Source organism: Oculina patagonica, chromosome 6 (genome assembly GCF_052425735.1).
Source record: "Oculina patagonica isolate OP01 chromosome 6, crgOcupat, whole genome shotgun sequence".
Classification (NCBI taxonomy): domain Eukaryota; kingdom Metazoa; phylum Cnidaria; class Anthozoa; order Scleractinia; family Oculinidae; genus Oculina; species Oculina patagonica.
The window spans coordinates 473672-488023 of record NC_135763.1 but is presented as its reverse complement, the minus strand read 5'-3'; the positions used below and the strand labels follow the sequence as shown (position 1 = coordinate 488023).

At 36.6% G+C, this 14352-nt stretch overlaps 1 long non-coding RNA gene and 1 pseudogene across 2 annotated transcripts; one reads left to right on the top strand and one right to left on the bottom strand.

Moving 5' to 3' along the window:
• Positions 1-5542: 5542 nt before the first annotated feature.
• LOC144657641 (uncharacterized) lies at positions 5543-6896 on the top strand. Its single transcript, XR_013571590.1, has 4 exons — positions 5543-5665; positions 5892-6010; positions 6158-6295; positions 6768-6896. It is a non-coding gene; the product is annotated as an uncharacterized LOC144657641 (long non-coding RNA).
• Positions 6897-9155: 2259 nt separating this feature from the next.
• Positions 9156-12892, bottom strand: LOC144658616 (uncharacterized; annotated as a pseudogene). Its single transcript, XR_013571748.1, has 2 exons — positions 12476-12892; positions 9156-9594 (listed from the first exon to the last, which is right to left on the bottom strand). The product of XR_013571748.1 is annotated as an uncharacterized LOC144658616 (transcript).
• Between the last annotated feature and the right edge of the window lie 1460 nt (positions 12893-14352).

The window sequence follows — 14352 nt, the reverse complement described above, 5'->3', positions numbered from 1 at the left end:
CCTCCACTGATCCTAATAAGCTGTTCTCAGTGCCGACTGGTTATAGATATCGATGACATGAGGTCTACACGGACATTTCTTTGTTGATACAGATCAACCACCAGAAATAAAGCGTTTTTATTATTATCTGTTTCGTGATGGGAGAAGCTCGCTCACCACTTAGATAAAATCATTTTTATCATTTTCTTTCATAACTGCGGAAAGTGAACGAGAAATTCACTAGCGGGGAACGATCATGAAGCCTCGGAAAGACAATTCCCAGTCTCTGAACAATTTTGCAACAATGTCTCAAGAACTTTCCTTCCAAATATAATGTATGATTTCATAGAAAATCAAAGTATATACATCTATAAAATGTTAAGTTTGTTATTGAAGCAAATATTTTCTTGTACACCATCCTAAAGTTGTTCTTTGAATTCCGGAGCAAGTTCAAAAGTAATATCGTTTGACAACAGGTATTTCATAGGAACAGGCTCGAGATGCTACCTTCCAGTTCTAAAATATGAAAAACATTAAATATCTCAAAAAGAACCTGGGCGAAATGTATTCGTGAATTGTCATGTCTTCCATAATAGAAATATCAACAGATCAACAATCAAATGTATCTTCTTTAGCCCGTCAGTATCGTTTACAGTGTTTAAAACAAGGTACCGGTAAAATAAATTGGCATAGCTTTCAGTCTTTGAAAACAATCTCCTTAATAAAACTGTGTTCAAAAGGAGATAAACCAAAGAGACACCGGCGACAGGAATGTTTATTATAACAAAGCGTTCTTAGTCAAAATACAGTGGAACCCCGATATAACGATCTTCGATATAACGATATTCCCGATATAACGCCGAATATGTTATGTCCCGGCAATAGTAAAATGTATGGGACGGAACCCCGATATAACGATTCCTCGATATAACGATATAGTTTTACTACCCCCTTGGCATATCGTTATATCGGGGTTCCACTGTAATTACAAATAGCTATTTTTAAACATACTAATCATACAAGGGTTCCAGCCCACTTAATTTCATAATAGCGCTCATCATTTTCATGCAGTTATTCAGAACGAATGTACTTTTTCCTAAATTAGTTATAAAGATGATATAAATGTTGCCGGCGATGCAAATATCACAAACCTAGTAAAAATAAAAGGCAGCAGTTTTATTCAAGGTCCACCAATGTATTGAAAACAACGTTTCACAGCATAAATAGGCCAATTTAACCACTTCGAGATAGGCAAATTCGCCTTCGCTCTCTAAACCAAACTTTGTGTGCTTTTGATGGCAGTTATTTCAAACAAATAATGGCTTTTACAATCATCTGTTTCGAGACCTTTTGAACAACATGACAAGACTGATGCAGATTGAAAGATATACCGCCAAAAAGAAAAACTATTTTCACCAGTCACATATATATCTCCCGCTATAAGTACGTGCGCTTCGATTCTGACAACAGGTATATACATCTGACTACTCCAATCCCTTGATCACCTTTTAACTGATGCTTTAAATTTCTCGCGAAAAAAAACATCTGTCTTGACATAGAATTTCCATGACAGAGAAACTTTCAGTAAAATTCTAACGCGGAAAACGAATCACAAAAGGTAATATGAAATAAAAAGTAGTCACGCATTTGGATCGGGTGTCTCCCAGACCGACACTGCTACATCATCTAAAGGTAGTCATAAACAAGGACTGTAACATTTATTTACGCATTAACGCTTAGTCACTCCGGGGTTATTGCCCTACAGTGCGAGAACCAACTTATGGCGTATTCAAGACTTACAAAAAACATATTCACCGTCTCTAAATCATACTTTGTGGCTGATGGCAGCTGTTTCATCTGGGCCGTCTTCATCTTCACCTGTTTCGACATTTTCATGTTTTCCATAATTTAAATGGCCCCAGCATCTTTCGTTTGTGAATAAAATGAAAACATATTTCATCACTGTTAGAATTCCGCCTAGTTTACCCTCCCCTATCGTTAGCTTAATTATTTCTTTACATCTCTCGATAGGTGATCCAATTGAGCTTTACATCTGACTAGCTTTGATAAATCCCTCTTCTATAAGTTTGTTATAACAGGACCACAGGGAGCTTCATCCATCAAGAAACACATAATAAAAAACGCTTTATTTCTAGAACGATGATCTGTATCCACAAAGAAATGTCCTTGAAGACCTCATGTCATCGATATCTATAACCAGTCGACACTGAGAACAGCTTATTAGGATCAGTGGAAGTTTAAAAAATTTGAAAACGACACATGAATCCCATTCTCGGCCTTTCATTTTACTCTCTTCAGACTAAAAGCGTTTCCTACATTGTGTGCGTTCAGTTAATTGTACATTTTAATGACGAAAACCTATCAACAGAAAAAGGCTGCATATTAACAGCATGGAATAAAAAAGAAATGGAAAGGTATATTTCAAAGGCCCTTTGAAAACATTATTTTCAAGAGAACAATTAACATGTGCTCATAACTAAGATAAAAATAGTTTCGACGGTAAAACAATTTACATGTCAATGAAGGAAATCTTTCAAAAACAATTCAAAGCGTGATTAAGAAGGCTGTTAACCATCCAATTATTGATAACTGTCTTAACCTTTTATCAAGGCGCTAGGAACCTCTTAAAAACAAATCAGCTTATACAATAACATGCTCATAACTACTCAACACGGATAAAAATAGTTTTGACGCTAAAACAATTTACATGTAAATGTCGGAAACCTTTTAAAAACAACGTCTTCCAAAAGAGTTGTTAAGAAAGTTATTAACAATTGAAAAACTGTTATGACCAATTACTGAACTAAATAGTAATATCAACAGATCAACGATGAAATTTATCTTCTTTAGGCCGTCACTATCGTTTACAGTGTTTAACACAAGGTACCGGTAAAAAAAATTGGGATAGTTTTCAGTGTTTAAAAACATCTCCTTCATAAGACTGTGCCATTTAAAAACTTTAAAAGGAGATCAATTAAAAGGACATCAGCGACATGAATTTATTAAAACAAAACGTTCGTATTCAAAACAATTACAAACAGCTATTTTTTAACATATTAATCATACAAGGGTTCCAGACCTTAACATCGCTCATTATTTTGAGTTATTCAGATCAAATGTATGGTTTTCCTATGTTGTTTATAAAGATATTATAAATGATGCCGGCGATGCAAATATCATCAACCTAGTAAAAATAGAACACAGCAATTTTATTCAAAGTCCACCGATATATTCAACACAATGTAATGTTGAAGGCATAAATCGGCCAATTTAAACTGCTTCGAGCCGAGATAGGCAGATTCGCCCTCGCTCTAAACCAAAATTTGTGTGCTTTTGATGCCAACTGTTTCAAACAAATGATGGCTGTTACAATCATCTGTTTTGAGATCTATTTTATAGAAGTCAGATTGAAAGTTATACCGCTAAAAAGAAAGAAAGAAAGTTATTTTCACCAGTTGCATATCCTCAGTTGCATAACCTCAGTCTGGCAACAGGTGATTCAAATATGTCTACATCTGACTACTCCAGTCTCTTGATCACGTATTAACTGATGCTTTTTAGCAAAACGAAGATCTGTCTTCACATAGAAATTTCCACAAGACTTAACTCCTAACTGATATTCCGGATCTGATTACTGAATCCTTGAACAGTTTTGTAGGATCTTCGTTTTGGTTTAACCCCAGAATAGGTTGCGCGCTGCACTATTAAAAGGCTGTCAAATGGTTCTTTAATCCACGCATCCGTACGGATTTTTTACAGCAATTCCGCCATTTTGATGGGCTTTATCGGATAATCAATATCCAGACCTTCGTCCTTTATAACTTCTCTTACTGTATAAAGACTGATTAGCAAGGCCATTCACTTTTCAATGTGCAATCCTCTAAAACTTCCTTTTAGTGTTTAGCTGTCCTGGTTTAATGCTCACTCAAGCTATTTTGGAATTCTCCTTCTTACACTCTAACAGTAATAAACGATTTTTCAAGCAGTTGATTTCATTAGCAGCGACTTAGCTCATCGGCACATGTTTAATATGGTGTTTGATGACCGTTTTCCCGTCACGAGGGGAACAAATTTCGAGAAACCGAATGATGAATCTAATCTAAAAGCCTTGAATCTCTCCGCTCGCGATTTCTTGACTTGTTTCGAGTATAACCAGCGACGATGTTTACGCCAAGAGCTTTTGAAAACTGTTTTATCATTTTTTCAATATAATCAATTCTTGCGCATTTATGTCACTTCCTTTCCGGCAGTCGAATTGTTCATTTTAAAATTCCAACCAAAATTAAAATGGGAATGGAAAAAGAGTGGGAAAGGTCCTCATGGCTTTGAACTTTCTCACTACTCAATTGGATAAAAGAATTTTTATTATTTCTTTCATAACTGCAGAAAGTGAACGAGAAATTCACTAGCGGCGAGCGATCACGAAAACCTCGAAAAGACAATTCCCAGTCTCTGAACGATTTTGCAACAGTGTCTCAAGAACTTTCCTCGCAAATATAATGTATGGTTTTATGGAAATCAAAGTATATACATCTATAAAACCTTAAGTCTGCTACTGAAGCAAATATTTCCTCAGAGACCATCCTGAAGTTGTTCTTTGAAATCCGGAGCAAGTTCAAGTTAATAAAAGTAATACTCGTTTGACAACGGATATTTCATAGGAACAGACTCGAGATGCTAACTTCCAGTTCAAAATATAAGAAGCATTGAATATTTCAAAAAAGAATATCTGACAAGGTGTCTTTTGATTCCCTTTGAATGCTTTGTTACATCTGAACTAAAAGAAGCTCATTTCGATCAAAAGCAGTTTGTATGACTATCATTTTCGGTACACCAATAACGTGTGCTCAAAACTACTTAAGATAAAAATAGTTTCCACACAAAAGTAATTTTCGTGTAAATGTCGGAAACCTTTCAGAAACAATTTAAAGAGTTGTTAAGGAGGTTGTTAACGATCCACTTATTGATAACTGTCTGATAATTACTAATAAAATACTTTTCCAAGACACTCGTGGCGCCAGAAACGATCCAAAAATAAACTTATCAACTTAAGCAATTACGTGTTAATAACTGCACAAGATGAAAATTAAAGTTAGAAAAGTTAGAAAATTAAAATACGCACTATGCCTGGGGGACGTTAGAAAATTGAAATACGCACTATGCCTGGGGGACGTTAGAAAATTAAAATACGCACTATGCCTGGGGGACGTTAGAAAATTAAAATACGCACTATGCCTGGGGGACGTTAGAAAATTGAAATACGCACTATGCCTGGGGGACGTTAGAAAATAAAAAGCACGCACTATGCCTGAGGGACGTTAGGAAATTAAAATACGCACTATGCCTGGGGGACGTTAGAAAATTGAAATACGCACTATGCCTGGGGGACGTTAGAAAATAAAAAGCACGCACTATGCCTGAGGGACGTTAGAAAATTAAAGCACGCCAGACAGTTAATGGTTTGGTAGTCAATGTAACCACATTAACGTATTGGAATGCTTTTAACGTGCACGTATTGCAAAAGACAGCCATCTCAAGCAAATGCATAAATTATACGAGACCTACAGGGTATAAATGTAAGCGTCTCTTACAGAGTTAGTCAGTACTTGAAGAAAGTATTTCCCATCGCGCTGATCTGTCACAAGTTCCAAGTTTCAAGGAAAAGGTAAGAATATCAGATGATCCAATTGCTTCGGTGTTTTAAGTTATATACAGAAACCTTTGAATGAAGCCCGACTAAAATGAGCCTGGGATAGGTTCTTAAGAGTGAAATCGTGAGAATTTTAACAATTTGTTTTTCTTTCGTAAGTCAAACCAATACGTTCAATCTATAGCAGAGCTCTACAACTTTTATTGATTCCATAAACACACCGACTGTTTTTCTGTTTCAGTTAAACTATGGATTGCAAATTTTATTTGTGTCTGTTGGTGATTATGTTGGGGACCATTACCGTGCAGGGTGCACCCCAAGATTTCCTAGAGGAGTCAGAGGAGGACAAGCGGTATACATGTGAGTGTGATTTTACATTGAGGAATCTTGACAGTATTTTAGATTGTTTTATTGACTTCTGTTCATCTCACATAAAATCGCATCTGATGTTGCGTTTGGGCATGGCTAACTGTAAAACATGCTAAACAATCTTATTATGGTTTTCAGTTAACTGTCATCATGAGCATGGGAGTTGTCATTATGGCCGTTGTCCAAGTGGAACTCGATTTTGTGGGTTTGACACCAACCCTCAACACGGATGCGGAGTACCTCCAAATATATGCTGCTGTCGTCGCTCATGAGTAAGTGAATTTATCGAACACATCATAATTGTACCCCCGACACGTCAGTATAATTTTTAGTATCATCAAAAAGCGTCATATTTTTCAGGCCGACAATAATAGATAACAGGCGGAGACATGATTGCAGATACGTACAGAACTATACAAGTTCGCTAAATGTTCGAAACATTAGAACCCCGTGTGGCTTTTCTTTCACTTTCAATTAAATATTATAAATATAATGTTTTTCTCATACCTGACAAAAATGCAAAAGTGGCAGTAGAAAAGCGTAGTTAGTGGCATTCTCACTGAAAATAGAAAAGGTGTATATGATTACATGAACGCAAACACTGATAAAATATAGTGTCCAATAACAAATAATGCTGCTAGTGGCATCGCTTCACTTCTCTCCGGTACTCCGCACTGATAGGTAGCAATTTAGTACAATATTCTTTGGGTAATAACAAGTTTTCTTTTTCTTTTTCAGTTAACGCCAGCTGGGCCCCTAGTGATGGCGGCAATGATGGCAGCCTTAGTTTTGAAATAAAATTAAAAATTAAGGGAAACATTATAAAAGTGGGTGTAATGTAAGCATTAGGACAAATAAAGGTTGAATCATCCAGAAATGTTTGTCTCTATCCTTTTATTATACGAGAAGAAAAAAATATATGCGAGAATTGGAAAGAAAAGACAATCGAAGAGACCCAGTGGGGACCTCGGGTGATTGATTTTCCGACCAAAAGCCTAAATTCGATGGCTGTAGAACATCATGTAAAAGTCGTGCTAAAATTTTTTGATGTGATGTGTAATGCGATAAAAATGCGAAAAGGCAGATTAACATATGCCACGATTTCTCAGTTTCTTTCAATAAAGTTTTGGGGATCATTTCATTTTAGATGGGAAATAGTCTGGCTGCACTTTTCCGCTATTTGTGCGTCAGCTAGAGCAAATACATTAGCATAGCAATTTCAGACTGAGTAAGTTTAAATCAGGGAAACCGAGCAGAATTTGAGAAATCGATTTCTTTCCTTTTCCCCCATATATAACTGTTAGGTAGGAATGAAACCTGATGTAGCTTGTTCCCACCAAAAGCCCTTTTGTTTTGGGAGAAATAAGAAAATCGGTTTGCGTGGTCGGAGTAAAAAATTTTGCAACTTTCAAACCCGAAATCAGCTGGTATAAACACTCCTCGTGGTCGCTAACAAAACTGCACAGAGTCGTTTGGACACTTTCTATCAAAAGAAGAGCTCTACTTGTTCTTTCACTATAAGATAATTCCAGGGCTTTGGCGAGACTCATCAACCTGAGATAATTAAAAAATGAGAACTATGTAGCAAGACAGATTTTAAATGCAGAGGACGTGTCCAAGAGCTTCGGTTTTACTGTTTGTTGCGTAGATCTTTAGCTATGAGCGTCTTACAAGCGTGTCGCATGAGAGCGTATATATCTGTGTGTTAGGGTTACCAAGTAGCTAATAAAGTTAATTGCTTTTCACACAAATACAGGCAATTCATATGCGAAAAATAGGTGTTTCCAGTTGCAGGGAATAAAAGAAATAGTTCGCTCAGATGAAAGCTATAGTGGCACAAATTTTACCTTAAAAGTTCTATCGAAACGAATTGTCGTAAACTCCGAGGTGTCAACTTGAGCTGGTAAGCTTAGTTTTAATTAGGCAAGTGAGCCAAATCATTATGTGAGCTCGGGCCGCTAAAGTGCGAACGATTCCGCGACTGAAATAGTTCGTTTCGGCAAAATTGCTTATTTCCAGATCTCACAGCTGAAAACACTTTTAAAGGAAGCCATAAGTTTTACAATGGAAAAAAGGTTTATAAATTACATTCTCAAACTCATTAATAATTCATGAATTGACAAGCCAATCAGGATACGCCAATTTGGTCAGGTTCGTGTGGTTTGAAAAACCGATGAAGCACTGGACAGAGGCCTTTCCACGATAGTTTGATGAAATATCAAACTCTAGAGTTTGATAAAACGTCAAACCCTTGTGATGCAGGGTTATCCTAATTTAAGTATTAATGACACAAACACCGACAAGCTTCTGTTTCACGGGTTATTATTTAAGTAGAATCACTCTAAAATTTACGTTTACAGTGCTAGTGCAATTCATAAGCCAATATTTTATAGACAGACCATTCAGGTCCTCCAACTTCTCTTCAAGACTTTGCAAGCGGTGAACATCATAATCCTTGAACACACTTCCCAGGTCAAGTAAAGAAGCTTAAAGGGATTTTTTCTCGCGCGCTGTTTGTCAAGTTCGATCAGTCTCAAAACCTCAACGGCTCACTTGTCCACTATGCTTTGACTGTGTAAGCAAGGACTTTTCTTGCACATTTTTGGGCGGCCGAAACCGGCGATATTCATCCTCAGCTAAACCGTCCACGTTTCAAAACTAGCAGGACACATCGCAAGCTCCAGTGAAAATATAGTTTCGATGTAAATCATGTAAAGTTGGCGTAAAATTGGAATTTAATCAAAAGCAGATAAAGATGCTCCTTTATACCAACTTTAAATCACATTTACACGCGGTAGCATAAAGGTCGGTTTAACCACCTTTCACAACATTTAATTGATGGTTTAAAGTTGGATAACCAACTTTAATTCCGATTTAACCACCTTTAATTTCACGTAAATCACAATTTTCATTCTGTGTGATTATTCAATAGAAAGCTATTGAGCAGTAATTGCATGTAGTACTGCCGGGTTATTATCCTGTACAAGGTGGTTCTAACTTTTAAGTTTGTCAGGCATCAAACTCTATTGTATCAGCATTCAAATGGGAGCTATAAAGCAGTACTTTCATGTTTTATTGTATTTTTTTCTTATTGTGCTGCAAAAGGTGAGTTCTAAACTAAGTCCTATTTGTCAAGCCGCCTTAGACAAGGCTATAAACCCCTTACGTTTTGCAAAGTTACCGATACACCTTAGCACGCCTAAGCTCACTGATTAATCACTATGAAAACAGCCGTTTTACTTTATGCGAAATGTTCCAACAGATTCTCGTCCGTCCGAAGCTGGCTTCCCTCTTTCTCGTAACCTAATATCCATAGAAAGGCTGCCATTTAATCATCTCTTTGCGCCATTTTATCCTCCTGTTTTGGAACCAAACTCGAACTTGCGTCTCGCTAAGCTGAAGTTCCTCAGCCAACTTCAGTCGCTGACTACCCTTGATGTACTGGCGGCGCACAAATTCTCGCTCCATTCTCTGCAGTTGAGTCAAGGTGAACATGGTGCGGGGTCGCTTATACTTGAAGTGATTGCACACAAAGCCAGCGTCTTCCTTTGGAGTGTAATCCGCGGGTTTATCATCTAGAAAAGCAATTAGAAAGACTGAATTCAGATCTGTAGAATGGTCATAATTTAAAGGGGCTATGGATGGGGTTTAAATTATAGCTGAGATGGAGAAATGATGCGTTTTTTTAACTGATAGCTGAGAAAGTTCCTGAAATTTTTACTGATAACTGAGAAATCGCCAAAAATGTAACTAGTAACTGCAATTGCAGCACCCCAGCAATCAAAACACCGAATCACTAGCTGTTCTTTTGGTTAAGGTGGGAAGAGAATTATCAGATAAATGAAGCAAAACTCTAGATATCGATGATTTTCAAGGTCTAATGAGAGAACATTTCGACGTACAATTAAGTATAAAAATTAGCGAAAATAAGCCACGACGTTTCGAACTCATCTTGAGTTCATTATCAAGTAGATAAGAGTACAATAACGGTCGAATATTTTAAAGAAGTGTTTCGCGGTCATTAGCGTTCAGCATTACTGAATTAGGCCAGACTATAGTTCGAAGACTGTTCTTTGGAGGTGCGAGATCTCCGATGAAACTTAGTTGAGAAAAAAATGTGTTTTCGGCTGCATTCCAAAGGCGGTATCCGATTCGTCTTTGTCGAAGTTGCCTGCCTTGTGTAAATATCTGTATTATATACACGAGTCGAAAACTTAAACTCCTAGAACTGCTCTCGCGCGCTACAAATCGCCAAGAAAACGGCATAAAAACAAACTTAAACAATGCAAAAATATTTCTATTTTATTTTGTTACAAATACGAGTCGTAAAAGCCGATTTTAGAAAGCTTAAATATTAAGCTTAAATATGGGCATGCTGTGACCTCACAAACATAGAATGGTAAGCCTGTGATGGGAGGAACAAAAGAACATTTAGAATTTCAAGTTGACAATCAGGAGCAGATCGCGTTGTCCGGTCAAAAGAAACGTCATCTTTAATAACGTTAAATAATTAAAAAATACTCCCAATATTGAATAATTTAAACAGCAATACATTTCTGTATTGACCCGTATAATTTTGATAAATACTCTTTTTCGGTGCGTTTCATTGCTAATCACTAATGAAAATGTGCCTCTTTTCAGTAAGAATTTAATTATTTTTCTCAAGAAAATGCTGTACAATTTCACACACTGTCTAGTACCTATTTGTTCTTCAAGAACAGGTGTTTGCCAGTTAAAATTTCGCCGCTTTTGTCTCAATAGAAATTTGCCTTTGAAAGTATATATATTGTTATTATCGAGATCTAAGCTAGACTATGACAAAGCGTTTCCCTCCGCTGGGAAATGACCTTTTTTCATGCAAATTCTGCGAAAAAATGTTTTATTGTTTTGACCACCAACATGGCCGCCTTGCCACGTGGTTCCAATCCAGTTATAGGCAAAGCATGTTTGTATGTGAAGTGTTTGTCCCAATGTAAGGGCGAGAAAAGAAAAGGTTATCTTGAGGCGACTCATTCTTTTGACTGCATGAGAACACGCCACTTCAAGTGCGAACTGTTTTGAAATTTTAATCACCTCGTGATCCGGTATATTTGATGTTTTCTCAAGACGGCCGCGCTGATGAAAATGTACAGGGATGCCAGTAGCACGTGCAAAGCTATTGTACTATATTTTTTACCTTTTGTTCTCTTTACGATGTCTCTGACAACTTGTCGCGACAATTTTTTTGTCAAAAATGTCAGGACATTTTAAACTTGTTCGCTAGTGCGAATCGGCCCTTGATGTGATTATCAAATTTGTTTGAATAAAAACAATCCACCATCAAACATTATTATTTTGCTTATTGTGTGTGAAGTTAAACTGTTTTCGTGGTAGTTAAGCTGAGTTTGAACTAAAAATGTTGTAAAAACAAAAGGCTGTAAAGCTACATGTAGGTTCCCGCTTGTAAGACACAATTTACTTTCTCTTTGTGTCGTTTCTGTAAGTGACAATATATTTTGCCTGATTGTATAACACGCTACCTGTATCTACACAACTTTATGTTGTTTGTTTGCTACTTTGTATCAGTTCCGCAGTTAAAGACATTTTGGAATCTGGAACGAGACAACTTTTTCCTACCAAGTTACCTACAAACGGCGTAACCATTTTATTTCGTTAAGTTTCTCGCCTTTCACCGCGTTGTGAAAGGGGCAACCAAATAGCCATTCCACAATTGAACTTAGTTTTGTTTTATTAAAGACACGTAGCGGCAATTGGTATATTTCTCTCTCTTCTTTAGCGTCACCCAGCAATTTTCTGTAAAAAACCCGTGATCTTTACAGTTGACTATATTCTATGATTCAGCTGACTAGACCAAATTGATTTTAAATATTCGCGGCATGCCTGTCCCCTGATGCCCGAACGGATTTGATCCGCACCACTTTCGGAGAGTGATTATAGCTAGATAATTCCTTGAAGATCGGTCCTGTTGTTTCCCATCTCATAATTTCAGTTGAAGCAAATGCGAATCCTATATCGATCCCGCAAACTTTGTTTAATTTCTGACATTACTAAAAAATATGATGGTAATTATCTAACATGAATGGTATGGGCCTAAATAACAGCGATGATAAGATATTCTGGGCTTGTTGTGAAGTCAAGAGTGCGACTAACAAAAATTTAATATCTAATATGTCATTTTCTAAGGATTAAGAAAAACCTTTATATTCTTGATGGTATGTATAGTGCTGGAATTTTGAAAGCACTTGTAGGCCTTAAACCAACACGGAGTAGATGCACTAAATTAAAAACTAGCATAAACAATTGCCGGATAAATTATAAATTTGGATACATTTTTACCAAAGATATATTTTTGTAAAAAATTATTCCCGCGCGCATAATAGTGATTTTTTGTTTTATCTATAAAAGTATCAGAAAGCCACTTAAAAATAACGTAACGAAACGATCAATGCGACTCACCGTGATGCGATGTCTGCTGTTCTGTTGCAGTACTTGCCACTGATGTTTCTTGCGAGCTGTATGGCACAAATGTTTTGTTGCTTCGTCTTCGCTCTTTTAGATATTTCAGTTTAACGGCAACAGTACTAGGGCTGTCCTTATTGGCGGGAAGGCTGCTAAACGTCACCAACCCTTGGCTTGGCTCGCCTCCAAGGAGTGACTCGATGGAGAAGGGCGATTTAAATGGCTCGTTAATCGGCACTTGTGTTTGAAACTGAGCCGGTTCGTACAGTCTGTAGATAACTGTGCGGTGTAGGTCTGGGGTGACAGCAACACTGAAAGTAGCTGAAATGGTTATCTCTATTGTACGACTGCATATTTTCTTCTCTTGATCAAACCGTTCACAAAGTTTGTTCCAATAAATGTAACGACTTTGAGGTGATCAGCTAGGTTTTTTTATTTATGACGTGGAATAAATTATTTTAAATTATTTAAGTTTTTAACGAAGAGAGGGGCATATCAATTTAAAGTACTTAACACTGACAAAGAATATGGAAAACTGACACTTAGGAATTAAAAACGTGTAGAACTTCGCGACGTTTTATAAGCCAGGACTTCCTCTTTTTTTCTCTGTCCATGCGTGTTTTATATGTTTTCAAAACAGAGATTTCAAAAGGACAACGTTTCTTCAATCAGGTATAATTTTATAAAGCATCAATGTTTCTTAAATGGTTCAAGAAATCAACATAATACAAATAAATGAAATGAGACACTGTGAATCCTGGCCACTGAAAAAAATTCAGTAATATGACTGAGGATGATTCTAAACTAATATCAACATAAGGTGCATGTGGTTACATAGGCCGTTTTACGGATATTGACTTTGCCCCCTTCGCATCCTATAATATATATTTTTTCTTTTATTATGGTAATTGCGGAATTATCACAATAAAAGAATAAATCATTTTAATAAGCATTATAGGATGCGAAGGGGGCAAAATGCCGTATCCGTAAAACGGCCTATGACGCTCAGTAGCATATGTTTTGCTAGGGGCCTAGTGAGCCCTCGTCAGCTCCGAGGGTAAATACATTTGATTGATTGATTGATTGTCTCTTCAAGAACAATACAAACATCTCGGCTCTTCCCTGCGCATTAAAAAACTCATTAATAATTCATAAAGAAAATACAAAAGAAATTAATGTTTAATGAGTGTCTTTATATCTGATAATGACACGGCTTAACTTTACGTCTAATTTTCTAGGCCAAAATAACCCCAAATCTAAATATTAGTGCAAGAATGAGTTGATCTACATCAGAAGATTTTTAAGCCGTTTAATAAATTCGCAGTTCGTGTTTTATCAACTCTAAAACACTCGGCTGCGCCTCGTGTTTAAAACTTGATAAAACACTGCTGCTCATTTATTAAACATTACATAATTGCATGCGAATTGCGTGTCTAGTAAATTAACAGCTGGAGATGTTATCATACCGATTCTAACGCGCGGTTGTTTGCGAGGTTTTCCTCCTGTATGAGCACAAATTCACCTTTATTTTTAAGTTGCTTTTTCTGATTTTTGTTTTAGATTAGTTCATTGAAAATGGATCGTATAAAAAGTCTCGCGGAAGTTCGAATTGTTTGTCGAATATCTATTCTCTTGTTTTGTCGTTTAAATGATCTTTTGTAAAGCACAATTTCAAGGCGACGGATGAAAAAGAATCACTAAAATTTATTGCTCTTTTTTGGAGTAGTGGGCGCCACCACAACCTCGTTCCCAGGGCTTTTCCCTTGGTAATTTTCGTGTTATAAGGGGTATTATAAAATCCTATTTCTTTTTCATTTGATCTACAAGGTACGTTATCTTAGTGTCATCTAAAGTGTCATGATAAAAGTTAAAGG